The sequence below is a fragment of the Elephantulus edwardii genome, unplaced genomic scaffold (genome assembly GCF_000299155.1).
Source record: "Elephantulus edwardii isolate Elephantulus edwardi_28Jun2011 unplaced genomic scaffold, EleEdw1.0 scaffold00004, whole genome shotgun sequence".
Classification (NCBI taxonomy): domain Eukaryota; kingdom Metazoa; phylum Chordata; class Mammalia; order Macroscelidea; family Macroscelididae; genus Elephantulus; species Elephantulus edwardii.
In genome coordinates this window covers 12,374,611-12,386,139 of record NW_006399754.1, presented here as the reverse complement: position 1 = coordinate 12,386,139, position 11,529 = coordinate 12,374,611, and the positions used below count along the sequence as shown (strand labels likewise).

The 11,529-nt window shown below is 44.9% G+C and overlaps 1 protein-coding gene across 1 annotated transcript in view; it reads left to right on the top strand.

The window, feature by feature from the left end:
• FARP1 (FERM, RhoGEF (ARHGEF) and pleckstrin domain protein 1 (chondrocyte-derived)) overlaps positions 1 to 11,529 on the top strand; it is a 343,383-nt gene that overhangs the window by 169,488 nt on the left and 162,366 nt on the right. The gene's annotated exons all lie outside the window — the stretch shown is intronic.

Sequence of the window (11,529 nt, the reverse complement as noted above, 5' to 3'; positions counted from 1 at the left end):
CACACACACAGAGCTTCATTGCGTAGACTGCTTAGAGGGAAAGGAGTACACTCACACACTCATTGCTTAGACTTCATGCACGCGTGCGCACACACACACACACACACAGAGCGTCATTGCATAGACTTCTTAGTGGGAGAGGAACACACATGCACGCTCTCATTGCTTAGATTTCATGGACACACACACACATACACGCTCTCATTGCTTAGATTTCATGGACACACACACACACACACACACACACACAGTCATTGCATAGACCCCTTGAAGGGGAGTTCTGTGCTAATGACACGGTGGTTATAGCGTAGCTGAATTGCAGTGCGGGCACTGAAAGGCCCCCTTCTCTGAGCCGGGGCTCTGAAACTCAGACTGCAGTGTTTGGCGCGCTGAGCACCAGGCCGGCCTGTGGGGAACAAGGGCCCCCTGTGCGCGGGAGGAGGGGGAAGAATGGTGGCGTTTGTGGAGCCGCTCAGCCTGTTTGCTCAGACCCAGCGCTGAGCCGCCTTCGTGCAGAATGAAAGCCTTGTCCTGCGTCCTGAAGTCTGGTGTGCCTTCCTAGTTCCTGTTCGGGGGGGGGGGGCTTTCACAGCACCAGCGGACACACTGCCTCCTGACAAGGGAGCCACCCCCTCTAACGTCCAGCTTTGGAGCCCTTTTCTCTCTCCTCCTCCTCCTCCTCCTCCTTGCTGTTCTTAGCTTGTGTTGCATGCTGAACGCTAAACACCAGTCTAAGAGCCGGGCGAAAAACGCAGTGGTTCATTCCCTACAAAGCTATGAGTGAGTCCCTCATTGCACCCCATTTGCAAAAAAGCAAACTGAGGCACAAAGAGTGACTCACACTGTATCCTTTTGCCAAGGGATTGGTAAGAAAACAGGCTGGCTGTCTCCAGAGATTTCTAACAATTTATATGTAACTCTTTAAACAATTTTTAACAAGTATCCTTTTTTCCTGATTTTATTTTTTTAAAGAAAATCTTATGTTAATTTTGATTCAAGCTTACATTTCCAGGAAAGTTAGATTTTCGTTCATTCGCTGTTGTCTCTGAATGGCCTCTTTGAGAGACCCCAGCGGGTGGACAAGCCTGAGTACCATTCCTCACATCTCAACCCTTGTCTGGTAAACCTCACAGGATCACAGTTGGCTTCTCGGACACTCTCCTGGATCTGCAGGGCTTGTGTCTCATGACAGTGTAAGGAGCTGTGGTGGTGCTGTGAATTAAGCATTGAAGAGGTAACTGTTAGGTTGTAAATTCAAACCCACCAACCACTTTGCAGGGGAGAAATAGTCCGTCTGTTCCTGTAAAGATTTACAGCCTTTGCAACACTATGGGTCGATAAAACGCTGTTCTGTGGGGTTAATATGAGTCAGAATCAAGTTGAAGGTAGCTAGTGGTGTAATTCTGTCAGCTGTTGCTTTTGTGTCTCAAGTAACTTCTGATTGGTAGTGACCCTAGAGGACAGAGTAGAATTGTCCAGAGGGCTTTCAGGTTTGTAATCTTTAAAGGAACAGATTGCCACTTTTTATTTTTTCCTCCCTCAGAGGCTGGTAGATTCCCCCCCCCCCCCATTTATATAGTATTTCACACATTCCTTCATACTGGCGGATTTGTTATTGTTGGAATTGACCCCTAGCTGACCCCTCTAGTGGGTTTTCAGAAGTAGTTCATCACATGGGAGGAGATTGCCTGTCCTTCTCCCGTGGAGCAGCTGGTGGCCTCAAACCATGTGCCTTTGGATTTACAATGCAGCTTCTTGCCACTAGGCCATCTGGTGGATTTTTTAAGTGCCTCCACCTTTTGGTTCACAGCTGAGCACTTAAACCACCACGCCTTCAGGGCATGTTAGAGTCCTCTGTTTTCCCCTACATGACTAGGGGTATTCATGCCCAAGATAGTTGGGTGTAAAGTTAGGATAGGTGTGTGGCTTCCCTGAAACTCACAAATCATAACATCCCCAGACACCTAGGATCCCATAGTCAGCACTCATGTGCCTCCCCTGCTTGATTCAGGCGCAGACTCGACAGATTCGTTGATCATCATGAGGCCTGTAGGTGTTAGTTAGTTATTAATTCTTTTCATTTCAAGCAAGTTGGACTCTAAGGAGACTGTGATTTGGTGACCCAGTCATTGAGTGACTGGTCCATGAAAAGATGTTTTTGTCTCTATAGACAATGTTCCATTCACAAGGGTGCTTGAGACATCAATACCCTGCCCACTCCCCAGGAGGCCTTAAACTTTCCCTACCCCCTGGTGTACTTTCTCTTTACATTTTTTCCTTTTCTTTTGAAACAAGAACACAGGTGGTTTTATTTTGCTTTTGTTTTTTTAACAGCTTTGTTAGGTGCCAAAGAGTTGACTTCCGTCCCCTCAGTGGGCTTGGAGCTGTGTCACCCCACCTCCTGGAGGGTCTTGTCTTTTTCAGTGACCCTCTGCTTCTCCAGGTAGTGTTCCCTCCTGATCACAGCCCCAAAGTGTGTGAGATAAAGTCGCATCCTCTCTGCTTGTGAGGAGCATTCTTTCTGACTGTACTTTCAAGGAACATTGTCTGTTCCTTTGTCAGTTGATGGTATACTCAGTATTCTCTGCCAGTACCACCGTTGAGAGACATCACTCCTCCTCTGGTCTTCTTTAGTCATTGTCTGTCACATGTCTGTAAAGCGATAGAAAGTACTATGGGTTGGGACCAGCTGCTCTGCGGGAGAGGATTGGGCAGTCCTCCTCCTATAAAGTGTACTTCCTCTGAAAGCCAGGTGGAGTTGATTTCAACTCGATGGTAAACAACAACAATATGGCTCAGGACACGTGCACTTCAGGTCTTTTAGTGAACTCTTTGCTCTGTAGCAATTTGGAGAGGCCCTGGACAACATGTTTTCCCATTGCAGCGTTGTTGTTGCTGTTAGGTGCCCTCAAGTCAAATGCGACTCATAGCAACCCTATGAAAAACAAATCTGAACCCTGTTCTACCCTGCACCATCCTCACACTTCCTGACACACTGGAGCCCATTGCAGCAGTCACCGTGTCAGTCCACCGGTTCGGGATCTTCCTCACCTTCGCCGACCCTCCACCGTTCCCAGCATCCTGTCCTCCTCCAAGGAACAGCCCCTCCGAGCAACATGCAATATTTTCTTTGATTTTTTGGCTGCTGTTTCCTTGGGTGCTGATGGTGATTCCAAGTAACATGAACTCCCTGGCAACTCCAGTCTTTTCTTTGTTATCATGACATTGCCCGTTGGACCAGTTGTGTAGATTTTTGTTTTCTTGCTGTTGGGGTGTAATCATGTGTCAGAGAAGAGCTATGGTCTGTAAGATTTTGATGTCTGTTATCTTCCAGAATCAGACCACCAGGCCTTTATTTCAAGGCACCTCTGTGTGCACTAAAATCAGAACTTTTCAGTGTGTAGAATGGGAAAGGAAGACCCCGATGAGACGGATTGACACAGTAACCGGGATGATGCGGGTAGGTGCTTCAAAGTCAGTGAGACTGGCTCAGGACAGGGCAGGCAGGGTTCAAAGCTGTTATACATAGGGTTGCTATGAGTTGCAGGTGACTTGATGGCACATAACAACAACAGCCAATTTGAGATAAATATATTTTAATTGTCCTCTCAAAAAAGCACTCTGCCTAAACGTCTTCCAAGAGAAATATCTTCATTCTTCTGGCAGTCGGTGGTGTGTTCAATGTGCTTCACTGTCAGTTCTTGTCTTTTTGCTGAAACTCAGGAAGACCTGAGGCATTTGCTGCAGAAGGTCAAGGACTGCAGCCTTCAATACGGATTGAAGCTTAACATTAAGAAAAGAATGATTTTCACCACTGCTCCGATTGGCAACATCATGATAGATGGTGAAGAGGTCGAGACTGTTAACAGCTTCATCTTGCTTGGCTCCACAGTTAACACAATCAACAATTATCAACAGCCAGGAAATCAAAAGACAAATTGCTTAGAAAATATCTGCTGTCGATGGACCTCTCCAGAGTACTGAAAAGCATAGGCTTTGCAATTACTTGCTACGCATCGGAATGCTGGACAGTGACTAAGGATAATAGAAGAATTGATGCCTTTGAGTTGTGTTGTTCGAGAACAGTATTGACTATACCGTTGACTGCTAAGAGAGCAGACAGGTCCGTCTTGGAGAGGTTGAAACCAGGCTACTCCTTGGAAGCAAGGATTGTGAAGTTCCGTGTGACATACTTTGGGCAAATTGCCGGGAAGGACCAGTTCTTGGAGAGGGACAATATGCTTGTGAGGGTGGAGGGACAGTGCAAGAGAGGAAGACCCTGGATGAAGTGGATTGACTCAGTGACTGGGGTAATGTGGGTAGATGTGTCTGAGACTATGAAATTGGCTCAGGATAGAGCAGGGTTCAGAGCTGTCGTACACAGGGTCACTATGAGTTGGAGTCAGCTTGATGGCTCATAACAACAACAGGAGACAATTGAATTTAACAGGCTTGAGTGAGACACACTTTAGTCCTCAAAGTGACATCATTATGTATAACGCTTGAAAGAGGCCTTTTATGACATATTTGCCCACTGCCGTCCATCGTTTGAGGTAGGTCTTCACCTGTTCATTCTGGAGACAAGCTTTCAGACCTTCTCAGTCTGAAAAGTGATATACCCTTTAGGGATGGGAATTTGTCTTGTATTATTCTTGAATAATTTTCTTTCCTCTTCGTCTTTCTAGAAGTCATGTTATTCTAGATGTTATTCTAGACATATTGTGAAGTGTCCATTTCATCTTTTACTCTTCTAGGGACATTTTCTGCTCTGCTTTTTCTTTCTTTTAAGGATTCTTTGCTGTCTGAATATTCCTATTAATGATCTTTTGTGTGGTTTTATTGTTTGTTTTGTTTAAAACACATAGCCATATGAGGATAAAAATTACAAAGCTTTTAAACTTTTTTTTTTTTAATATGGCTTTTGATCTATACTCAGTGACATGTAGAGTTGTGTGTTTTAAGTCAATGGTTCTAAACCAGTAGCTGTTCTGTGGAGGGGATATGGTCACCTCCCTCCCAGTAAGATTTCCAGCCTCTGAAACCCAGTGGAGGGTCACCACAGGTCGTTATAGACTCCAGGTAGTGGGATTGGTTTGGGGTCCATTTCCAAAAGTACCTGCCACCTCCAGTCATTAACCTTTTGTGGAGATCTGTGTAATTTGCTTGCTTTTTAATGCTGACCCTCCTCCCCTTTCTAGGCAATTAGAATTCCATTTTCACTCTTTCATCTTCCAGATTCTGGTGATCTCTCTCACCTGCTGTATCTTTGTCTCTCTGTTTCTCTCTCTGTCTCTGTCTCTCTCTCTGTCTCTGTCTTTCTACAAATAGATTCCTTTCTCCATCTCTACTGTCATTTCTGTGGAGTTTCTCCTCAGAGTGGGAATGCATTGAATGTATTCACACTACCATTTTTAGCTATAAAAGTGTTTCCCCCACCCCCCAACATTCGCCCAGTATCTAGCAGTGGCCTTGTGCTAATCTTTCTAAGAAAAATTTGCATTTACAGACGTACTGATGGGTCCCTCTGAAAATACTTGAACGTGTTCACCTTGAACTTACTCTTCATAGACCATAGTATAGAAGCGGAAGGACGAGGGGGTGGGGGGTGGGGCCATGAGGTGCATGAAGGAGAGGCCTGGGAACATGCTGTGGGGTCCAAGGTCGAGACCCACCCCTCCTCCCTCACTGAGGCGTAAGCGTCTCAAAAGAGGTAATATTTTGTTAGAATTTAAACTTGAAACCACTGCTTATAGCAGGAGCAAAGGCAGTAAAAATAGCACTGCCTTGGACAGGTGTGGATAATAAATCCACTCCCATGATTTTTCTACTGATTGCTGAGTATATGTGGGTTTTGAATTAGAGAAGTTTTGCAGACTGAAGTGTTTACTCCACCTCAAGTTCTTAGGATGCCGTGTCATTCCAGGATCCCCGGTGGTGCAGTGGTTAAGTGCTCAGTCTCTAACTGAAGGTTGGTGCTTCGAACCCACCCAGGGGCTCTGTAGGACAAGGGGCCAGCAGTATGTTCCTGTAAAGAGTCAGTCCCACCCATTGCTGTCAGATTGAGTCCAGCTCCTGACAGAGCGGAAGAGAACTGTCCTACAGGGTTTTCAAGGCTGTCAATCGTTATGGAAGCAGGAAATGACTGTTCATCTCTCTCCTGAAGCTGCGCAGGTTGGTCCAAGCCGGAGGTCTCAGCAGTTCAGTTTGAAAGTTCTACGCCAGCAGGGCGCCTTCCTGAAAGTGCAGACAGACTGCTCCTTAAGAAGCAAGGAGGTCCAGTTCATTGAGTTCCCTCTCTTTCCCCGTGGAGTTGACAGCCTGTAAAACCCTGTGCTGTAGGCGTGCAGAGTCTGAATCAGCTCAATAACACATAAAAACAATAACATTTTTATTGCATTTTGTGATGTGCTCATTAGAAAAAGGCAGTTCTGAAGATGACTGAACTGTCCTCCCCTTAGAGTTAAGAAATGAGTAGCGGGACACATTTGAAAGTGGGATTTGGGTGTTTTTTTTTCCTTAAATAACTATGGTGGGGTTCCAGGACTGCTGTTGGCTCCGGGCTGAAGTCACATCTGGGCGGCACAGAGAGCCAGCCCGCCTTGCGAGCTGAGCACCCGCGACCCATCGGCAGGATTGTGTGGATTTGCTGCTTAATGTGTGGTCTGTTGGGCCATGGCAGCCACATTGGGAAGCGTGCAAGAACTGCAGTCTCGGCTTCTCAGCCCCCAAACTGTCCCTCAGCTCCTTGAGGCGGGAGGGGGTCATGTCCGGGTGACCTTGGAGAAGCTCTGCCTGGATCCCCTGCAGTTGAATCCGAAGGCAGCACCCAGCGCGGACTGGTGTGTAGTCTCTGCCCTCCAGGACTGTGTCACGTCCCACACCATCCCTGCTGACAGTGAGGGTCACTCTGTGATTATAGAGATGTGTCTTTGGAACCGGAAAAAGGAACTCCTTCCCTGTGTCAACCCATTACTCTGTCATAAATACTGTGTATTAGCATGCTGTCTGACATTGGGGGACAGTTGTAAAGAATATGTGTTCTGAGCTAGGCCCTTGGTTATATAGAGACACTTTCCTTAACAGTTTCAGTTCATTTTTCCAAGGACTCTAGGGTTAAATACTAGTCCCAGTGTTTCCATGACTCCATGCCTTTGCCTCTGTTCACTTGGCAAACTCCTACTCATCCTTCAGGGCCCATTCAAGTGAACCTCTTCTAAGCCTTCTGAAGTCCTCCATTGTCAGCATACCTAGTTTGGTCTATCCTGTGACCTTCTACAGCTTTTCATTAGACTCTCCGACATAGTACTCCGTCTGTGCTGAATAGTCATATTCACAACTCCAGAGTCGAATGCTCATCTCACTGGTTTCCATTGCTGCAGGACCTGGTCCAGTGCTCACACAGGATTCATTCCGTCAGTGAGCCTGAGCCCCTCCTCCAGCCGGTGTGGATACTGGTACTGCTGTCCACCTAGTGAAGGGGGTGGTGAGGAAACGTGAGATGCCACCCACATCAGGGTTATTACATTCATGACAGTCTGGTTGGAATGAATGGATTCTAGATCTTTGAGCAAGATTCTCATCGGTGTTGGTGTAGAGAAAGGAAAACAAAGGACTTTGAGAAAAGCCAGTCCCTTCTACCCAGAAAGGACATGCCCTGGTGATCATGGTTTTGTTAGTCACCCTCCTCTCTTCTCCCCTAAAAATACCCTCAAACTTCTAGAACCAGCTTTGCTAAATTCTCAGCATACACCTTTTGTCAGTTTGGCCAGGTTTTGTAGCTTTCTGTCTGTGAGGTTATTTCAGAAGGCAGGACTTCAGCCCGTGGAAGTGAGGGATTTATTTGTGCAGACCCTTTGAGGAGGTGGGGAGGGGGAGAGAGGGAATACCCCTGCAGCCATCAGAAAGAATTGTGTCTTTATTCTTTTAAAGGAGAAAAGAAATATTCTTGCATAAAACTTTTATGTAATAGGAACAACCTGAAGGCATAGAAATATTTTAAAGGCACAATAAACCACAGCAACTTTGATTTGCAAGCCTTAATAGCTTGAAGCTATGTATGAATGTGCATATGATTTATTATTCAGGGCTTGTTTGCCAGACGTTCTCCAAGAACATAGGCCTCCTCCTAAAATTGAATTTTATACCATTCAATGAAAAGCCAATTCAGAGCAGAGAAAGAAACAGGGATGCACAATTTGAAATCAGCCAACTTGTTTGTGCGCTAGATTAAAATTCAAATGCCATTTGGAGCATAATTAAAAGTAGCCAATGAGGGGAAAGTGATAAGAATTTGATTATGTACTTTCACTGATGGCTGGTTTGTTCTCTAGAATGAAACATTATAATTACTAGTTTGTTTCTTCTGTGAGGAGCACTCGTTTAGGCTATTATAATTAAGAATGGTAGCGAGGCCAGACTCAAACTTTCTTTATCACACTATTGCCAATTCAAATACTAGGAAACATGTAAAAAAAAGTCATCAGAACCTTTTTTTTTTTTCATTAAATCATCATTTAGTAAATATAGGCTTTTAGATGATGTCTAAATAACTAAGATTCTCACCACTGGGCCGATTCACAGCATTATGATGGATGATGAAGAGATTGAGATCGTTAACAGCTTCCATTTGCTTGGCTTCTACAATCAACACTCTTGGTACAGGAAATGAAAAGACAAATTGCATTGGGAAAGTCTGCTGTCAGGGATCATTCCAAAGTACTGAAGAGCAAAGATGTCAGTCTGGAAACTTAAGGTACACCTGATCCAGGCCATAGTCTTTGCAATTACTTGCTTCAGAAAGCTGGACAATGACTAGGGTTGAGAGAAGGTGAATTGATGCCTTTGAGCTGTGGTGCTGGAGAAGAGTATTGAATAAAAACAGGGACTGCTAGTAAAACAAAGAGGTTTGTCCTAGAGAGGATGAGACCAGGCTGCTCCTTGGAGGCAAGGATTCTGAAGCTTCATCTGTCATACTTTGGACATGTTGCAAGGAAGGACAAGTCCTTGGAGAGGTACATCATGCTTGGGATAGTAGAAGGACAGCACAGGAGAGGAAGACCCTCTGTGAGATGGATTGATTGGGATAATGGGGGTAGGTGTGTCAGAGACAGTAAGTTTAGCACAGGCTAGAGCAGGGTTTAGGGCTGTTGTACACAGGATCACTATGAGTCGCAGGTGACTGGACAGCACATGATGACAACAAGAACGTGTGATTAAGCTTTTGTGGCCTACTGAGTAAGGAATTGCACTGCCAACCCAACGGCTAGAGGTTCAATCCACCAGGTGTTTTGAGGGAGAAAGATGATCAGTCGCCTCCTGTGTAATTAACAGCCTTTGAAAACCCAACAGAAGATCTACTCTGAGTTGGTTCCAGCTCTGCGGCAGTGAGAGAGACTGTGATTATTGATAGATTGTGTAGCAGTAACTATATATAGATACCATGTAAATGTGTGTTTGTCTTTGGTTATGTTTTCAAGCCTCTCTTTTTTTTCTATATGATTCTTAAATTTTTTTAGTTTTATTATTAATTTTAATAAAAGTTTACAGAGACTTTGGATTTCCATTCATTCATTGTTGCACTTTTCTCCCTGCCCACCCCTTCAGCCCCCCCCCCCCCAGTTAGCTTTTCTTTCTGAAAAGTAAAAGAAAAATTCTTTCTTTGTTATACAGTCCCTCCCCCCAGGTCCACTCCACTGTGCAGCCTTTGCTCTGGACTCCTGTCACGACAATAATACCTAATCACATAAAAAGTGCCTTTACTGATAAATTTTCCTCGGGGTCTTCTCTTTTGTTCGGCCAGCTTAATCTGTGCTGTTACCTCTCCCTGTTCAAATTTTATTGACTAGTTACAGGCTTGTTTCAGCAATGAAGAGGTAGTAGTTTCATAGCTTTCAAATCTTTTCATCAGCTTCCCTTGCAAAGCCTGTCCCAAATGCATTATTGGTGGTTATTTCCGAAGATGTTCCTTCTAAACCCATCCGCTTTTGCCAGAAGCCGGTAGAACAGCTCTTTGTCCTAAGACATATTAACAAACATCCAGTGCAACAGATGGAAACTCACTAAGCCCACTCTCCAAGTCCCTAGCCTGGTGTGACCAGGCTCTTTACAGTCACCTTGATTGAGATGGATCTTCTCAGCCAGAGTCTTGACTGATTTTCTTGTAAGAGGAGTGCAAAAGCTTCGTGTACCAACTGCTTACAGAAAGGTTGGAAGGCTTTGTGAGAAAGCGTTGACAGTCTGCTTCTCCGACAAACTGGACACTGGAAACTCGATGAGGACGGTTCTGCTCTGACATGAGTGGGGACCCCAGGAGCTGGAATCTCCTTCATGGAAATCTTTCTTTAAATTGTAACTCAATGGTGCTCAGAACTGAAACATAGTTGCCATCAAGTTGGAATTTTCAGAAGCTGTCAGTCACACAGGAAGAGATTTTCCCTCTCTCTGATGAGGAACTGCTGGTGGATTTGAGAAGCGAGGCCTTCGGGTTGATGGCACAGCTCCCTGGGGACGAGACCGTTGGAACTCACTTTGTTTTGTTTGATACTCTTGAGTTGACACCAACTCCTGGCCGACCCTCCAGCAGGTTTTCAGAGGAGAAAAATTGTGTGGGTGAGACGCCCATCCTTTCTCTGTGCCGCAGCTGGTGGACTTGAACCACATGCCTTTGGGTTGGCAGCTCAACTCCTTACCGCTGGGCCACTAGAGCTCCTGGGTTATTTATGAATGTGAACCTAATTCCTCACTTCAAGTGCTTTATCCTGTTATTGGAAGGACCACTGATTTGGCCTAGAGATGTACTTCCCCTAAGATTTTGCCATTGAAAACCCTATGAAGCTCATGTTTACTCTCAGACACAGACCTGAGTTAAATGCAAATCGATGATAAGGGATTTCTTTGTATTAGAAGCATTTTCTGTTTGATTCTCAAAATGCAGTTTCCCAAATAATCCTCACAATCTGGCTTAAGAATCGTCATCCTCCGAAGGCACAGCACACGGAGATTCTTAATGATTAATGGTACTCTGTTTCCTTCACTCTCTCTTTAGGACATCGTTGAGAACTATTCTGTTATTTCCACACCACTGTCTATTCAAGTAATTCAGTTGTCACAGGTCTTTTTCTTCTACAGCAGAAGAACGTTCAGGTGACAAGTTTGGGGTGAGCAGATTTTTTTGTGTGTTTTCCTTAAAAATTGCATCATCTCTTTCAACTGGAAGACCTAAAGAAATTTCACATATCCAGTTTATTTTGCATTTGCACTCCAGTCCCTTGAACATTGTAGAATTTGGATGCAGGCAACTTGGCTTGAATTCTGTGGCATGATTTTGGAGCAGAATTAATTTTGGAGTGAAACCGAAAACTCGCTAGAGATATTCACAAAGAGATGATGTGGCATGCTGATGGAGTCAGTCCATTGTGGAAAGAAAGCAAGGGTAATTTTCTTCTTACAGAATGAAGAGAAGCAAAAATCACCGTATGAATGAATGCCTTGTCTGCTTCAAATCTGGGGAGGACCATCCTGCTTGCCTTC